The 19,891-nt window shown below is 37.2% G+C and overlaps 1 long non-coding RNA gene across 2 annotated transcripts; it reads left to right on the forward strand.

Moving 5' to 3' along the window:
- Positions 1-7,320: 7,320 nt before the first annotated feature.
- Positions 7,321-9,687, forward strand: LOC127952230 (uncharacterized). 2 transcript variants are annotated; one of them, XR_008152854.1, is made up of 5 exons: positions 7,321-8,017; positions 8,524-8,611; positions 8,743-8,912; positions 9,155-9,304; positions 9,426-9,687. It is a non-coding gene; the product is annotated as an uncharacterized LOC127952230 (long non-coding RNA). The 2 variants fall into 2 exon arrangements; XR_008152853.1 differs by having other exon boundaries at positions 7,325-8,017; positions 9,464-9,687.
- The last annotated feature ends 10,204 nt before the right edge of the window (positions 9,688-19,891 follow it).

Genomic DNA, 19,891 nt, shown 5'->3' on the forward strand with positions numbered 1-19,891 from the left:
GTTCCTTCATAAAGAACAATGTCAAAAAGTTATATTTCATTTCGCTTTATCATTTAAAGGATATTATTGTGCTTTTTTACATGACAGCCAGCCATAATTTGACAGTATTTTTTTTTATACCTTTACTCACCAGACAGGTTTTTTTAAATCATAGAACTTTAGTATTTAGAATTCAAACTTGATAACCATGTTTCAATGCATATTAGTCATTTTATCTGAGCTTAGGAACGGTAGTGGTGCTTTTTTGGTCAATCACTGTTTCTGTAAAAATTTAAATTGGGGAAAAGAAACTAACAAATAATGATAATATAATAATGATACGAAGTCTACTTATAAAGTCAAGTCACCTTTATTTGTATAGCACTTTAAACAAAATACATTGCGTCAAAGCAACTGAACAACATTCATTAGGAAAACAGTGTTTCAATCCAAAAGGACAGTTAAAGGCAGTTCATCATTGAATTCAGTGATGTCATCTCTGTTCAGTTAAATAGTGTCTGTGCATTTATTTGCAATCAAGTCAATGATATCGCTGTAGATGAAGTGACCCCAACTAAGCAAGCCAGAGGCGACAGCGGCAAGGAACCGAAACTCCATCGGTGACAGAATGGAGAAAAAAACCTTGGGAGAAACCAGGCTCAGTTGGGGCCAGTTCTCCTCTGACCAGACGAAACCAGTAGTTCAATTCCAGACTGCAGCAAAGTCAGATTGTGCAGAAGAATCATCTGTTTCCTGTGGTCTTGTCCTGGTGCTCCTCTGAGACAAGGTCTTTACAGGGGATCTGTATCTGGGGCTCTAGTTTTCCTGGTCTCCGCTGTCTTTCAGGGATGTAGAGGTCCTTTCTAGGTGCTGATCCACCATCTGGTCTGGATACGTACTGGATCCGGGTGACTGCAGTGACCCTCTGATCTGGACACAGACTGGATCTGGTGGCTACGGTGACCTCAGAATAAGAGAGAAACAGACTAATATTAGCGTAGATGCCATTCTTCTAATGATTTAACAAGTACATTGGGTGTTATGTGAAGTGTTTCCGGTTTACCTAATTAATGCAGCCTAAAAATCCTTTAACTGATTTGGATATTAAAGGCATATTAGTATGTTATGTGTAAACCAGGTTAAAGAGATGGGTCTTTAATCTAGATTTAAACTGCAAGAGTGTGTCTGCCTCCCGAACAATGTTAGGTAGGTTATTCCAGAGTTTGGGAGCCAAATAGGAAAAGGATCTGCCACCCGCAGTTGATTTTGATATTCTAGGTATTATCAAATTGCCTGAGTTTTTATAACGTAAAGCATTACAAAAATCTAACCATGAGGTCATAAATGCATGGATTAACATTTCTGCATTCGACATTGAGAGCATAGGCCGTAATTTAGATCTATTTTTGAGATGAAAAAATGCAGTTTTACAAATGCTAAAAACGTGGCTTTCTAAGGAAAGATTGCGATCAAGTAGCACACCTAGGTTCCTAACTGATGACGAAGAATTGACAGAGCAACCATCAAGTCTTAGACAGTGTTCTAGGTTATTACAAGCAGAGTTTTTAGGCCCTATGATTAATACCTCTGTTTTTTCTGAATTTAACAGTAAGAAATTACTCGTCATCCAGTTTTTTTATATCGACTATGCATTCACTTAGTTTTTCAAATTGGTGTGTTTCACCAGGCCGCGAAGAAATATAAAGCTGAGTATCATCAGCATAACAGTGAAAGCTAACACCATGTTTCCTGATGATATCTCCCAAGGGTAACATATAAAGCGTGAAGAGTAATGGCCCTAGTACTGAGCCTTGAGGTACCCCATACTGCACTTGTGATCAATATGATACATCTTCATTCACTGCTACGAACTGATGGTGGTCATATAGTTACGATTTAAACTACTTCCATTAATGCCAACAAAGTGTTCAAGTCTATGCAAAAGAATGTTGTGGTCAATTGTGTCAAACGCAGCACTAAGATCCAATAAAACTAATAGAGAGATACACCCACGATCAGATGATAAGAGCAGATCATTTGTAACTCTAAGGAGAGCAGTCTCAGTACTATGATACGGTCTAAATCCTGACTGGAAATCCTCACATATACCATTTTTCTCTAAGGAGGAATATAATTGTGAGGATACCACCTTTTCTAGTATCTTGGACAGAAAAGGGAAATTCGAGATTGGTCTATAATTAACTAGTTCTTTGGGGTCAAGTTGTGGTTTTTTGAGGAGAGGCTTAATAACAGCCAGTTTGAAGGTTTTGGGGACATATCCTAATGACAATGAGTAATTAATAATAGTCAGAAGAGGATCTATGACTTCTGGAAGCACCTCTTTTAGGAGCTTAGATGGTATAGGGTCTAACAAACCTTCCTTAAGTGTAAAGGAGCAACTGTATTTAAAGTGCTAGAAAAGAGAGAGTCCATAGTTTGTTACATCAAGTTGTTCTGAGGTTTTGGATATGCTAAGGAATTTGGATACATCAGAAAGAGAACTTAAAAATTAGTCTTTTGTGGTAGAAGTGATGGTTCTTCGATACTTGTAACAAGAAGTAATAATTTACAATTTTGGCTATATAAAAGTTTGCACAGAACTAAATGATCTGAGATATCATCACTTGGCTGCATAATTTCAACACTATCAACATAAATTCCACGTGACAGTATTAAATCTAGAGTATGATTTCGACAATGAGTAGATCCTGAAACATGTTGTCAAACACCAATAGAGTTCAGAATGTCTATAAATGCTGATCGCAATGCATCCTTTTCATTATCAACATGGATATTATAATCACCAACTATTAAAACATTATCTGCAGCCAGAACTAACTCGGATGTAAAATCACCAAACTCTTTAATAAAGTCTGTATGGTGCCCTGGTGGCCTGTATACAGTAGCCAGTACAAACATAACAGGGGATTTATCATTAATCCTTGTTTCTCTGGATAATGTTATATGAAGCACCATTACTTCAAACGAGTTATACTTGAAGCCCGCCCTCTGAGAAATGCTGAAAACATTGTTATAAATTGAAGCAACACCTCCCCCTTTACCTTTTGGATGTGACTCATGTTTATAACAGTAATCTTGGGGGGTGGACTAGAGCTGTAATCGGGCCTTAAAAGTTAGGCCCGACAGGACCCGAGCCCGACAGGTTTCGGCCCGAGCCCGAAGTACATTTTGATTGACAGCTTTTTTAAAGCCCGAACCCGTTTACAGCCCGACATTATTCAAATGTGCGCACGCACACAGCTCTTTTGCCTTTTGCCAACAATGAGCAATTTATTCATGTTTTAACATAATTTACTCATAACTAACGTAGACTAGACCACTTGGAAGTTGGAATAAAGAAATAAAATAAGTCCTGTGTCACATTGTAACATCTCAGCATTCTAGACATAGACTCATTTAACCTGTAAATAGACCAACGCACCAATAAAAACGAGTCTTTAAAAAAAATTTAATTAAGATAAATTTTAAATTAAGATGGGTATTTGGCAATAACGAAATTAAGATAAAGGCTCCGCCGGATTTGCTTTATTTAATAAAAGAATAATGCCAACATTAGCGTAAATACTCTGTCAACATTATGCATTTAAGACTCAATGAATATTTAGTTATTTGAAAAACCTTTACTCACAGAGATTAGGCTAGGTCTACATGTTTTTGTGGAGGGAAATGATTGAATCCACTGTAGATGTCTTCAGCGCGCTCCTGCACGTGCGTCATGATGGTGCGTCATTATTCACTCATTATTCTCATTATAAGCATGGTCAAAACTTTTCCACACCTCAGAGTTTGCTTTAGTTGCTGGTGCAACCAAAACGTAATCACCAGAGGCAAGCCTCCGTTACACCTGCTCAGCATTCATTTTCGCATCTTTATCGCGCTAATCGAAACACATCACATGACCGCTCGTTTACCTCGCAAACCGGAGCGCGAGCCCGGCCCGAGCCCGCGTAAGATGATAGAAATTAAGCCCGAACCCGACCGAACCCGTCGGGTTCGGGTAAAGATCTTCAGCTCTAGGGTGGACTCATTTAAAATAATGTAATCATCAGGTTTTAGTCAGGTTTCTGTCAAACAGAGCACATCTAAGTTATGATCAGTGATCATATTAAATTTACAAAAAGTGCATTTGTAAAAATGGACCTGATATTCAATTAGCCAAGCTTTATCGTTTCTTTATCCATTTTGCATCTGTTCTGTATTTGTTGAAACTCAATTAAATTGTTACTCTTAAATTGATTTTGACAATTTTTGTATTTTCTAGTTCGGGGAACAGACACAGTCTCTATAGTGTGATATCTAGGTGAAAGAGTCTCTATGTGCTGAGAATTAACTGACCTCTGTGACGGGAGGCAGCTAGCAGACGGTCGGTTTAGCCAGTCTGTCTGCTTCCTGACCTGCGCCCCAGTTAGTCAAGTATAAACACTAAGACTATGTGCCATATTTCTAGACAGAAGAGTGGCGCCACCCCAGGAGGGATGAAGACCATCTCTTTTCAACAGGTCAGGTCTGCCCCAAAAGCTCGTCCAATTGTCTATGAAACCTATGTTATTCTGTGGGCACCACTTAGACATCCAGCCATTGAGTGATGACAATCTGCTATGCATCTCGTCACCACGGTAAGCAGGGAGGGGACCAGAGCATATTACAGTGTCTGACATCGTGCTTGCAAGTTCACACACCTCTTTAAAGTTATTTTTAGTGATCTCCGACTGGCGAAGTCGAACATCATTAGCGCCGGCATGAATAACAATCTTACTGTATTTACGTTTAGCATTATCCACCACTTTTAAATTTGCCAAGATGTCAGGCGCTCTGGCTCCCGGTAAACATTTGACTATGGTGGCTGGTGTCTCTATATTCACGTTCCGTACAATAGAATCGCCAATAACTAGAGCACTTTCATCAGGTTTCTCAGTGGGTGCATCACTGAGTGGGGAGAACCTGTTTAATGTTTTGATCGGAACAGAAGAGCGGTGTTTTGACCCACGACTACGCTGCCTCACCGTCACCCAGTTGCCCTGCTGCAGGGGCTCTGCTGGAACCGAACAATGTACAGGAATCCCTGAGCTAGACGCATCCAAAGCCATATCTAGAGCCCTAACATTCTTACTGTCCTCAATTAAAGTTTGGATGCGTGTCTCTAATTCTGAAATCTTCTCTGTCAGCCTAACTGTTTCCCTGCATTTATCACATGTGAATCCCTCATCAGGGGCAGAGATAGATAAACTGTACATGTGGCAAGAGCTGCAAATAACAATACCAGGAGAAGCCATTACTCACCGAGCTTGATGAAATATTCTTACTGCGGTTGTTTGATGAACTTGAAAAAAACTGGAGCGAGAGAGGAGAAAAGAAAATAGCGATAGTTTCGAATGAAAACGCTAATGACAAGCTAACGAGTGCTAATAAAGACAATATAAAGAACACTAAGGATTAATGAGCTGCTGGATTCATGAATGTTAATCAGGTTGTGTGCGTTCAATCGAATGGATTTGCTGAAATCAAAATGGGGACAATAATAGGTGGGCACCAGCCAGTGAGATTGTGTTTGCGAATTGGCTTCAGAATACAAAGAATATTGTTTACATGTAGCATGTCAATTCTCACTCTCTGTTGTGCGTGTAAGACAAAGGGACGGTGAGTCGTGTGCCTACACACTAGAGTTAACGGTACGTCAGACACCGGTGTGCTGCGCATCCATCAGATGAACTGAAAAACAGCACAGATCGCTTGATGGAGAGTGAAACTCTGAAATGCTCAGTCAGAGAGTGTTCTGCAAGTGAAAATATATCCATGCTTAACTTGTACTTCTACAACTCACACACTGGTGAATGAAATCTGAGAATTTATTAGCCATCATTTAGTTGCCTAGAGAGAAGATTTAGTCTCAAGTACAATTTATTATTGTTAAACAGAATCAAGCTAATTGTATCTTGTGAACTGTTCTATATGCAATAAAGAGAAGACATTTGTTTTCATTGTTCACAATCCAGAAGTGAAATCCCTCTTGTACTTTAGGGCTGTATGATTAATGTAATATTATTGGTATTCATTAATATGCGATATACTTGTATTACAATGTTATGTAATGTTTGAAACTTCACTTCATTGCCTGTAATTGTTTTTGTCCGTTGACAACTATGAGAAATGAACATACGCCAGACATGAAATTGGCTCGGAGGAACACACAATCTTTCGTTAATTTCACTGTTAGTACATTCGACCGTGAAAGCTGGCGTACGCAAAGTATTTGTGTTTACAGAAGGTTGATACAGGAGACCCCTGTTCATTACTAAACAATTATATGTCTCCTTGCTAATTAGACATTCATTCTAATTCTTAGAATTAGTGGCAAGCTTGTGTGCAGTCATAACGCTTATTATTCTGTAGGCTACCCAGCCGGCATTTCAACGTTGAAACAACGTCATGTACCAGGGTTGAATCAACGTTGAATTACCTTTCGATTTTGTAAATTGGATCAACGTTGATTCACCGCTGAATTCGGGACCCTGTTTACCTTCTTACCTTCATCACGGATGAATTAGGGTCGTTCTGGAGACCGTGGAGTAACGCTGAATGAGGTGTTGATTTTGAAAAGTTAAATCAACATTGATAACACTATTTTGTTTCACCGTCGTACCTTGCACACAACTGTATGTTCAATTAGAGTATAGTTTGCATTTAGATCAACACAGTACATGATAAAGGCTAAAAGTCAAATTATTGGCAGCAATGGCTTTACTTCAATCAGGACCACTTCCGTCAAGTATATTTATGACAATTATAATTGCATACAGTTAGGGGTGTGACGGTTCGTATATAACCGTGAGACCGGCGGTTATAGTTGAACACCGTCATTAGAACTCTACTGATGCAATTTGAATGGCCAGCAATAAGAAGTTTTTTCCTGATACTATTACTACTTGATACTACCATCTTGATACCCCTAGCAGCAGCCTAATACGGTGGCAGTTTGTATATCATTCAATTTAAGTGTCTAATTAACATATTCACTTATGTGCTAACAGAAATCTGATGCAGTTGTACTTACCTGAATGGGGTCTTTTACCATGTTTTAATAGCAAACGTTGTGCAAGTCCAGCATCAACCTGGTCTTGTTTATAAAATATTCATCAGTGAGATCACACGAACACAAACACACTTGCTACACTCCATTGCTGCCCCGAACAAATCCTATGCAGCGCTGCCAATTAATTCCTGAAGAATTGTGCGTGAGCATGCATTCCCGAGAGAAATGTTCATAAGGAGTTCCACCATCATCTACGTCATTAAATCCATGATCGAAAAACTAACGAAACTTGTACAACACATAAGTAAGATTTTTGGGCATGTTTAAAAAAAAAAAAAAAAAAAAAAACTCTTTAACTCTGAATCCATGAAACATTGTATTTCCCCTTTAAGCAGATGTGTGACACATACGACCCCTTGCTGCGGCACGAGGAGCATGTAATATGCATTAATGCTGTGAGTTGCATAATGGAGGGTGGTAGTCCATCAAGGGAAGCATACAGCCTTCGAAATTTAGGATAACGTCCAGTCTGAATGAAAGTGCTCCATATAAACACCTCAATCAGAATAAAAGTATCCAAACCAAAATGGTAATCTGTTGAAAGGGGTGGGATAACCTTCTATAACCAAACTAAATCAAAATCCTGCCATGTGAACATGTTAAACCAATACTTGCACTGTAAAAAATTGCTGTAGTTTCTACAGCAAAATTTTACAGAATTGTACTGTATAAACATTTTACAAGATGCACCTGTAATTCGCAATGCATTATGGGTCAAATAAGGTTTTAGTTGTTAACAGTATATTTCCACGTCAACTGTAATTCATTTACAAGAAGCAGGTGTTGTCACTGTAGTTCCTGCTTTTTACACTAACTTTCTGTAGTGTGGCATTATGGGATTGCACGCGCATCATTCATATGAGAAACCCAGCCGACTGGAGCAGCTCGAGAACGATTGAAGATTAGAGGCTTTATTCATAATTCCTGGTAAGTTCACTTAATTATACTTAAGAAATATATCCTTTTATATTTATTTAAAGGTGTCATGAAATGAGAAACCAAATTTGCCTTGATCTTTTGGAATATAAGAGGTCTTTGTACCATTAAAACGTCCCGCAAGTTTCATAGCTTAAGACGTCCTCCCCATTATAAACGAACCATTTATTTAATCAAGCTCTAAATACAGCTCGTTTTGGATCCATGGTAAGAAGTGACGTCACGGTGCGAAGTGACGTTCCAGCCATTTGCATATGACCGCCTCCAGCACAAGACAACTACGCTCATTTCGTGAGCAAACAGTGTTTGTTCTATACATTTTAAGGATGACTGTTTTGAGAACAAATACCAATATGATGCTGGCTTTGCCAAAAAACTGTTGCTCAAAGACAAGGCCGTGCCGACTATTCTGTGCTCAACAACGACGACGCAAACTGTAAGTAATGTATTTAAAACTTTAAACTACTTTTTAAAACACAATTTTAAATCACATTCAGGATGTTCACATCCATGATGATCCATTATACCAACAATGTGAACATTCACATCGAGTGTCTAAGGGCAGCAGGAAACACTTCAAACCTTGTGAGTGTATAGTATTTCATATTATTACCATTACCAATCAAAGTGGCTGACTGTTGTTCATCTGTGTGTCCCACAGTGCTAATACTGTTTCCATTATCCTTCACACAAATTAATACATACTACTATTCCAGGTTCAAAACCACTTTACAGAGTCGAAAAGGTGCTGATTAACAAGAGTCCTCAAAGATGTAGCCAAGCTCAGCCCTCACTTCCAGACCTCATCCTTGGAGGCCTTTCACAGTGTTATTTTACGCTTTGCCCCCAAAAGTGTGGTATTCCCTTTTATTGGAATGCTGTGCAGGTATGCAAAGCAAAGTTGTATAGAAGCATCTTATTGACAATTAATAAACCATAATGTCTGATTATTTCATAATTTTATGTAATACAGGAAGACTAGCATAAGCTATAAAGTAATTTGAAAAGCAGTTATTACATTTTGAATGCCTAGTCATTTCTTATTATTTACAATTTATCTTAAAAAAATAATAACACTATGTCACTCCTACTTTTTAGTAACTACATGTTTTTTTTCTGCTGTTTTAGGTTATATTTGGCTGGCATGCATTTCAATGAAAATTCAAACCGTCCAAAGGCTACTACATCATCTGGAAAGCCAATGTACAGACTTTTGTTCCCCAAGGCTAAAAAAAGGATTGTACACCATAAAACCATTGACATCCAACCCAACGTACTGTAAGTTTGAACAGATGTTTTAATTAGTAATTTACAAAAAAAAAAAAAAAAAACTAAATACAATACAATACACAAAAGTGAGTAGAACTTAATTTACAGTATTTCAAAAAAAAAATTCCAGGCTACGTCTACAACCTGATGACACTGCTTTTTGAAAAGGTTCTGCCAGATCCTTTTCCCTACATGGAGGAACTGCATAAAATTACAGTGTCTGACAGTCTATGCACGCAGTATGACAGACCTTCATTGGAGGAGGCCATTGCTGAGCACGTATCAAGGTTTAGTCAAGGGGCAGTTTGAATCCGACATAGCTGCCGGTATATACACAGGACAACACATGATGGTATTACAACCCTGATCTTTCTGCCTAGATAGCCCCAGCACCAACTGACAAAGCTTCTGTAAGCCAAATGCCTGTAGCGCCCGATGGAAACAGAGAAAAGACATTTCAAATTATACATTCAAAAGGTGTTTTGTAAAGTGTTGTGTGTGTGTGTGTCTAAACGATTGTTATTTGAATATATATTTTGTTACAATAAATATTTATCCATATTAACATAAAACTATTGTGTATGTCAGTTTTCTTACTGTTGTAACCCTCTGAGTCTCAAAGGACCATAGTCTGCCCTGTAAATGTTATGTGCATTCTGTAACGAATACAAATTTAGGCAAACAGGTTCAAGTCCCGGATGATGAATCATACAGGTAGGTGGTACTGGTGCCTGGTTAATTCTTCTGACAACCTATTGAGAAGGCTATTGAGTTTACAATTGTAGTCCAACATGTATGACATGTAATACTCAAACATGCAGATTAACTTAATTATTATTATTTGTCTTTTATTGTGTGCACATACTTCAGGGGTCTACATGCAGCATTTATGTTCTTGCTCAGTGGGCATTGCACCACAATTGCCACAAGTGCACCTGTGAATGTTTAAAGCAATCATAAATGTATTTGATATGACACCTATTTATGTAGAATTGTCATTTTAAGGGTATTTACAATATTACTTTTAATCACTGGCTAATATAAACACGTTTGTATAAGAGAATCTTGAAAATATGTCGCCTTTCTAGTAGGCCTACATGTGATAGAAAATTTAAAATGTTGCCTTATCAATGCTGCATCTTCAAATATGGCCTATGCATGCATTTTTGTCCGCGGTACACCCTATCATTTCATTGAAATTAGGTAAATAATGTTAAACTGTTAGCAAATTCAAAATAGTTTCACTTTCCATGTGGACACGGGCTGATCCAGTCTTCGTTGTTGTGGTGATGGTTCATTTTCCTCTGATTCCGGCTCAAACATATAAGGTTTTATCATTGCAAGATCCATCGCTTCGAATGCATCACCCGCTGCTAAACAGTTACGCTCAATCCGCAAATGTTCCGGCTGGGGGTGTTAATAATTGATCCATAGGCACTGTCGTTAGCCAATCATAACTTAAAGGGGAAACAACCCAAAAACAGACTGTTTGAATCAAAGGATGAGAAACAGGGTGGGAAAATGTCAAAATTCACTACATTTTAAAAGGTTTTTTTTTTTTTTTTTTACTATAGTAATATTATAATTGCACATAGGGGACCATAATAATCAAATAAAAAAACCATGTCATGACCCCTTTAAGTTAATGTATATGCGATTTCATGTCACAATAGCCTCCTATCCTGACATTTAGTGGCCTTGGTAACTTCTGTGCAGTAAACTGGGAATTGCTATCATAGCATAGTTACGCCAAATGTTTGATTTTTGGAAGTACAATTTTCTTATTGAGAGCATCTAAAAGTAGTGTTTACCTATCTTAAAATAAAGCTCAATGCGAACGATTGTCGTAACTAACGTTACTATCCATCTAAATAACTGACAACAGCAAAATTTGAAATTTCATTCGTTTATATGTGTTCAACTATCCCATATTGACTCGACGCCTTACTATAATAAGTGAAAGACATCTTTATATGCCCGACTGGACAAGTTAGCCTGATTTAAAAAAAAAAAAAAAAAAAAAAAAAAGACTGAGGAAGCATCGAAAGGCGAGACTGATTCTGATAATATAAACCTTTCATTCAACATCAAAACACGCTTAACCGCACACATAAACTCAAAATACATGAGGTAAATGTTCAACTGTTGAGTTTATTCATAACATATAATATAAGAAGCATCACAAGTGAGCTGTTTTGCTGAGTATCAGGATTGCAAATACATAGTTCAATAAACAATAGTGCTTGGGCGCCGCGTTGCATTGCATTCTGGGATGTGGCGGTCCTGCTGGGACATACTGTACATCAAGTCGAACGAGAAGAAGCAGAGTTAGGAGAAAGAGAAAAGATGGTAAAATCGTGAAAAGGTTGTGGGATTTATAGGGATACGCTAAAATGAATGCCAGGGACCGGTATGTGGACAAAATCAGCACTATTAACGGTTTGGATCCATATGAAATTCCCAACAAATAGTGGAGTACCAACGGAGACTTGCTGCCGCACTTTTGCATAATAGATATATTCGGCTACCTTGTTTGTTTTGTGAGAATAGTTCCGAAGCTACAAGTCATTGAAGTCTCATGTACAGTTCACAAATGGATGGGTATTTTCCTGTAAAATATCCCGTTAGCCCCTCCATCAGACCGGTCAAGTCTCTGTGTTGTTGTCCTGTCGCTACTCCTTGTCCTTCCAGCGAAACAGATGTTTTCAAAGCATCGTTTCGTTTACTTGAAAGCAACCTTAGCGTGATGTTGGGCTTTTTAAGATAGTGTGGTTGTTGTGAGAGCACGATTTCACACCAATCTGTAACTACAGTCACGTTAGACCTAGCTTCACAAATCGCTTAACGTTAGTTAATGCAGCAGTTTTATAGTACGAATTTTTTGCTGTCAGCAGAGGGATAGCAACAAAAAGATGAATGTTGAAACTTCCCGTATTTTGAAGGGAATGAAGAAATTTCCCTTATTTTCAATGTTGACTTAAGCTATATAAATTAGTATTCAGATGTTATGGTCTCCGCCGCGCCTCCAAGCAGGAAAGCGGTGTAAAGTTAATCCATTCTCATTTTATTTTCCCCATGGCGATTATATGTTGCGCTATTTACACCCTACAATACAGCAACGGTTTACCATGGTTGAAATAGATTTAATTAATAAAATTAAGACACACGGATGAGAGGGAGTATGTCTAAACACTGCGCAGTAGACCGAGTAGCAGTAAAGGAGGCTATCAACGTGGCGGCCAAGCCAAGTAATGACGTCACGACGCCCAAGCCCTATTAGTTAACAAGTTGCTTACTTTTTTTTGTATTTCACCAATGAATATAATTCCAAACAAAGACAAAAGCAAAACTATTTTGCTCGTTCTCAAATCAAAACTCAACTGTGTTTTGCTGAATGATTCATCTTTTTGAACGGATTGGTTCAATGAATGACTCATTTGATTCACTCATTAAGTTATTTACTGCCACCTAATGGCGGATTAGTTTCAGGTTTAAGTAGCATTGCATTTTTCCAACATTTATTTATTGCATTTTCAAATTTCATGTCATTACACAGTTGTAATTTTGCACTGTTAATTATTTAATTTGATTGGTGGTACAGTTCTACAATGTAATATTACGATTTATAATTATAAATTATATAAACAAACTATAAATTATAGAATTTATAGTTTGTTTATTCTAAAATATATGCCTTTTGGGTGTTAATTTTGGTCTCATTTACAGTACATAATGCTTTAAAGAAATCACAAGATTATTTTCTTTTTTTCTCGTAGGTGCAAAGAATAGCAGCTGATGTGGAGAAATGTTCAATGCTTCAAGACTCTGAAGCTGATTTTATTAGGTAATGTGTCAATTAGTTAAATCATTTGATAAACTTGTAATTTAGATTACATTTTATATTGAAATACTGCATTGTAGGTTACATTATTGCTTATATTTATTCACTTCAGGTCCACCCAGTGGCTTCTGACTATATGAGGGTCAGATGGTTGTGAATTCATACCTCAACATTGTGCGTCCCGGGACCAGGCATCTTTTGCACACATTCATATTTTCAAAGGTAACAAGTTTTACTTATGTAATTTCAATGTAAATGTCGTTCATCACTGTTAACGTCGTTCCAAACCCGTAAAAGCTTTGTTCGTCGTCGGAACACAATTTTAGATATTTCAGATGAGAAGCGGGAGGCTTGCGTCTGTCCCTCAGCCAAACAATTAACAATGTCTAAGCCCAGAGAAGTATGAAAAGGATTGTCAGAATACTCCATCTGCCATCAGTGGTTCAACTGTAATTTCACGAAGCTACAAGAATACTTTTTGTATGCAAAGAAAACAAAAAGAACAACTTTATTCAACAAAGTCATTCTTTTTTATCATGTCAGCCGCACCACATGGATACGCGGTTTTCGTTCAAATCCAAGCGTAAATAAACATAGAAAGCGTGTCCATGTGACCCAGCTGACACAGAACAGGCTATGTAGTGTGTGTCCAACAAATACTCTCTGAAAATGGCACTACACTGACGCAGAGGAGACTAATTGTTGAATAAATCCTTATTTTTGTTTTCTTTGCATACTAAAAGTATTGTCGTCGCTTCATAACGTTACTGTAGAACCACTGATGGACTATTCTGATGATGTCTTTCATACTGTTCTGGGCCTTGACAGTGGTGTTTACTGGAGAGTCCATGGGACAGTCACAATCTTCCCAGTTGCATTCAGAATATCTTAAATTGTGTTCCCGAAGACGAACGAAGCTTTTACGGGTTTGGAACGACATGAGGGTAAGATTTTCATTTTGGGGTGGAGTAACCTTTTAAGTACTGGTAAATGCTGATTGTATTGTATAAGTGGCATTTTGACATTTATTTTATTGAGCTAGTTTCATTTGATACATAACTTTATCCTGATGCTTCTGCTTGTTTTTATGTGCAGATGTTTTCTTGGCATCACAACACTCACTGGATACAAGACGGACACATGGAGGCAAAACAAGAGGAACAACCCTCATGTGTGTGCTCATCTCAGAAAGTGGATGGACTGTCAGTATGTATTTATTAAATTGTCTTTTGCAGGAATATTCTTAATTTAATAGAACATAAGCTCAAACAACAGAATTTGTGGTTTAATGTTGATTCCAGCATTTTATTTTAATCCTTTTCTTTAAAACAAAATTATACAAATTCTGTTGATTGACCTTCATTTTTATAGAAAGTTAGTGTTCTACTCTGAATATGGCTTTTTTTAAACCGTTATTTGTGATGCTATGTTATTTTTATGATAAGATGAAAAAATTTATTTTACCAGTAAAAGCCTTTCAATGTATTTCTGCCAGTTTTAATAAATACTTATTTGCAACACCATTGACTTGTTTTTTATTCATTTGTAAATGTATTAAGATAGAGCTCATGATAATGCATTTATATCAGTATTTTATAGTTTACTGTTAAAATTATTCTTTAAAGCAGTTTCATGGTTAAATTATTACAACATCATTGTATTTAGGGGTATTTACATGATTATATTGGCAACTTTTTCGCCAGGTAAATACTGTACTTTAGTGAATTTTCAAAAAAAAAAAAAATGCAGTAAAATAAACTACTAGTAAAATTCAATGTTATGGTAAAAAAAAAATACTACAAACTACTGTATTTCACATACAGCAATTAACTGTAATTTGCTTTGCAGTAATGTCCTGTAATCCATTTTACAGCAATTAACATTTTTACAGGATTTTTTGGCAACTTTTTTGCCAGTAAAATCCTGTAAATTCTACAGTACATTTTTTACAGTGTGTATTTATGTAATCACATCAATAGTCGTAGTAATAAGAATGGGAACATGATGTCGGCAACTGTGCATTCAGTGATTAGTAAACACTGACATTACAGTAGAGACGGGGAAATAGTGGACGAAGATGATAAAACTCCAGTTATACAATAACACACATTAGCATGGAATCTCATGAGCAGAAAGCTGATGTAATAAGTGAAGCACAATTAACTGCTTTTCAGCTTAGAAACAGCACTATGATAATGAATAGCTCAATGAAAACACTTCACCACAATTGGCGGTCATTGTATGAATTATACAGATTCATAAACCCATTTGTAAATGTTGTGCGATAGCTCGGTGCAAGCACTATCTGCTTCATAAGCCACCCCTCGTGATTCATCGTTTAACGAAATATGGTGAGAATCGAGTATTTTTACATGTAAGCACAAAATTATTAATAGTATTTTTATTATCGTTATTTTTTTTTTTTAAATAAGAATAAAATTCATTTCAGAGCTGCATTACAGAATGTCTTAGGCTGAATTGATATGCCGGTGTTGGTGTTTTCCAGTTTACTCTTCAAGCAGTTAACATTATTTGTGGATGTTTTCAGCCAGCATAATGTGCACGTTCTTATAAGCCTATGAATAGAAGCCAAAGAGCGATGAATGCGTGCTTTTGAAGCTGCGTGCATCTGAAACACAGTTAATGTGACATCAACCTTAGAAATAAACACCAGTGACATTGATATTTCGCCGCTAAATACAGCGAACCCCCGTTGAAACGCTTACAAGAGAATGCTGGTCTCGTTTAACCCTGTTCTCATGGCCTTACCTGCGTTAGAGTGAGATTGCGTGCTCTAGCTGCAGGTGTATGAACACAGGTGTATAGCCTAATGCTGCTGCTAATATGCTTAATATTCGTTCCTGCAACCGATGCAAAATCATGTTACCCACCAGCAACATACACAGCGATATGGATTAAAAAGCATTCACTTATCTTATGGGGATTTCAGATGTTCTGAAACAAACTGCAACAGTTTGATTTTCAAGCAGTGATGCGATGAAAGAGACGCTGAAGAATGAGTTTAAATAGAGCGCAGGTGATCGGTGTCGAGACTGGATTGGTGCACGTCACTGTCAGCTGATGCAGGCGTGACTCACGTGACCTGTAGAGGTGTGCGATACCGCTAGATTTGGTATCGATCCGATACCAAGTAAATACAGGGCCAGTATCGCCGATACCGATACCAATATCGATACTTTTTAATAATTAAGGTGGATGCGTCTTCAACCTAAATCTAAATGAATTTTCATGACTTTTAATTTGTTTTTGTGATTTGCATTTTGGGTTATTAATCAGTACTACGAAAGCTTTTGTTCAGAAACAACTTTTGGTTACTTCTGATTTATTTAAATAAACAAAGTTACAAAATGATTACTTCACAAATATAAAAAATGTAAAAACAAATTCTCTTTTCAAGTAGCATGTTAATAAAAAAATGTTTCTCCTCTTGTGCACTTCTTTTCAGGATTGTTTTCTTAAAGTCACAACGTTTTACTTCACAATGTAAAACAAATTCTCCTTATACAAAATTCCTGAAGCCGACATCTTCCACTATGGAAAGAGGCTGCAGGTCCTTCACAATCATTTCTGATGGGCGCCTTGTAATATCCACTGCTCTTGGAGAATCAGTTATTGATAAAATAATAAAAAATAATTAATTCTGGTGCACATCTAGGTGAAGTTTAAATATAGAAACTAGTATCCCTTTCACAGCTGACACAAAAAGGGTAGATCGGCCTGAAAATACAGCCATACAACGCTCCTCTTTCTCTCCGCCTCTGACTGACTGCTGTTAGAAATGCGCGGCTGAGCGGTGCGCGCGCCTGACTGCTGGTGGTAGCGCTAGTGGTGAGTCACGTGACGGTACAACACAGGAGAGGGGGCGGAGAGCAGTGTCGAGCACGAGCAGCACTCTTAGAGCTTGCTCTGCTCTGTGACAGCAGCAGCATTTTGACAAACACGGCCAGGTGGCAAAACGAGAGAAACTGAAACTTAAGTATCGATATTTTCCCGTTGGTATCGATCAATACCGATACCAACGTTGGTATCGATATTATCGATATTAGTATCGATCTGCCCACCTCTAGTGACCTGACTGAACTCGACGCTCCACAATCAACTTCAATAAACGATCATATGCTCAAAACTGTAAAACAGCAGTTTTATTTTGGAAACATACTGTATAGAACAGATGAAAATAATCCCAAACTTCATTTTGCAGAGTATGCATGGATGTATTGTTAAAATCTAAATACAATAATATTTAAAGGTTTTTGTAAAATAATTTGGCATATAAATGGATAATTTCTGCGGCACTTGCAAGACAAACCCTTGTAGCTTTATGACTGAAACCAGTTGATCTTTTTTTTTGGAGGAAAACTACAGTTTCTGTCAAAAACATGTTTGAGTAATGTGTCTCATGACAAGAGATGTGTACATTTGTGCAGTGAAAATGTGTTGAACAGTACGAGCAGGGAACCTTCAACCAGTTGATTTCTAACGGGAACCCCCCCGGACTGTGTCTTCTTTACCGTGGGGAATGCAGAATGAGATTTCTACCGCAGGAGACTCTAAAATGTTAGAACCAGCAGCCTCGTGTATACAGTGTGGTTGTGCTTCGGGTGATCCTTGAAAGTGTCCCAGCGCTCGGTCCTTTCTGACGCCGTCCCCTCCACTCTCTCCCACTTGTGCACTTTCTGTACCGTCCTGTATAAACATTTACATTTAATCATTTAACAGACGATTTTATCCAAAGCGACTTACAAATGAGAACAACAGAAGCAGTCAGCTCAACAAATGGATAGTTTGTGTAATATGATAAATCGTCTTTCATGTTTTGCTTGATTGATTACAGGCACACAGAAAAACAATCAATAAGCTAATTTAACCTTTCTTAACTAATATAGTTTTTACTGTTTGGTGTATTTCGCTTTTTATATATTTCATTTCTGAGGCTTTTTTATAATAGTTTGCTTTGATTAGACTACCTAGATGTCATTTGAGAGAGACTAGTACAATTTGTATACAATGCTTGAAACAAACCACTACAAATGTATCTGTGTCTTAATAAAATCGGTGTGAGCATCCTGTGTCATGCTTTCTTTAATCTTTTTTTTTTAATAACCAGTTTTTACCAGCCTTCACAGCCCCATCAGTCTATATATTATTATAAATGCACATTTACTTCGGTCACATATTTTATTACTAAGATTTTAAAGTATCTTCTACAGAGTGAGTCATGCTACATTGAAACAGCATGTGAGTTAATGTTATATTTAAATGAACCCAGTCTTTTTAAAATGATCCGTGGGGTCTCGTTCAACACAGAGCGGCCTGCTGGATCAAAAATATGCAGGAGTCATTTAATAGTTTAGTAATAAACTGGTGTTTTCTGTGTCGCTGCTGAGATGAAGTTGAGGATGCAGACTCTCCATGAACGCCACAGAGAAATGCACATTTCATATAGATTACGTCATCAGAGAGTAGCCCATTTATTTTGGTTTGAATATTTTCGTTTAAAGGAGACATTTCAAGCTGTCTGTAATATATATCCTATATTTCTCAAATCTGTTTAGTTCACATGTAATGCAAGTGATCGTGCCGGCGCATCATTAGCCTACACTGTCTGCTATATATATTTGCTTTTTATTTATTAAATACAGGCAACTGATTGATAAAACATTGATCAAAATTAAGATACAATTTATACAAAACGAAAATCGTTTTCTATCAAACAAAACTTAATGAAGTCATCAAAATCATGTTTTACCAAACACAGCGCCGTTGCTCCCCATGCAGTCCTCTTTGCTCCATCTCTACCTGCAGACTGAGCTCGAGCGTCATCTTCATGCCAGTTATTCAGACAATAAAGTGTAGGACTATGTATCTCAAAAATGTGTCTAGTACTAGGACCTGACCGACCGCGACCCGAGTATCATTAACCGTTTGGAATGACTCGTAACCGCGGGCGACCGCTCATCCGGGATCAACCGCATCATGAGCATACACTGTGTCTGTTTGACCATAGCACTGAACAACAACCTCATCATGTTTAAGAATAGCGAATAGTGAAATACTGTTTAACATTTGAACATCTTATTCAAAATAGTTTTTCACATTTTACAACTGTTACATACAATGAAACCCGAATGTTTCTTTGTCAGCCAAACTCTGTTTTCCTGTCGCTTACCGAAATTAATATCCTCTGAGATATATTAAAGTTGATATTTCAATAATTTAACAACACTCTTTAATGTTGACAGTTCTCTGATGTGTATTAATAGTAACATGGCATGCAGTTTAACAAATAACATGTTATCTTTAAGTATGTTTCCTGTTTAAATTATACTCAAAAAACGATATTGTAGATCACATAAATATAACATTCATTAAATGTTACTGTGACAAGTACAGTAGCTGCTGACCTATGTTCAAAGAAGACTGCATCACAACAATATAATCAATTAGAAATCAGATTAATTACAATATTAACATTTTCAGTGCAAGAAAATAGTTTTCAGTAGCCTATGTGTGTGACTTATTCAGGTAACAGAAACACTGGCTACATACAAACTAAACCTTTTATAAATGACACAGGAAAGCTAGCCTATAGCTATATTTATTAGGCGGCATATATATGTGTTTCAAGCATTGTCATGAATACATTGCAGTAATAGTCACCAGTAGCCTAACTTAGCTAATCATACTATTCAAACAGCAATTCATGCCCCACAAATGAAATGAATAAAAAGCTG

This window comes from Carassius gibelio, chromosome B3 (assembly GCF_023724105.1).
Source record: "Carassius gibelio isolate Cgi1373 ecotype wild population from Czech Republic chromosome B3, carGib1.2-hapl.c, whole genome shotgun sequence".
NCBI classification, from domain to species: domain Eukaryota; kingdom Metazoa; phylum Chordata; class Actinopteri; order Cypriniformes; family Cyprinidae; genus Carassius; species Carassius gibelio.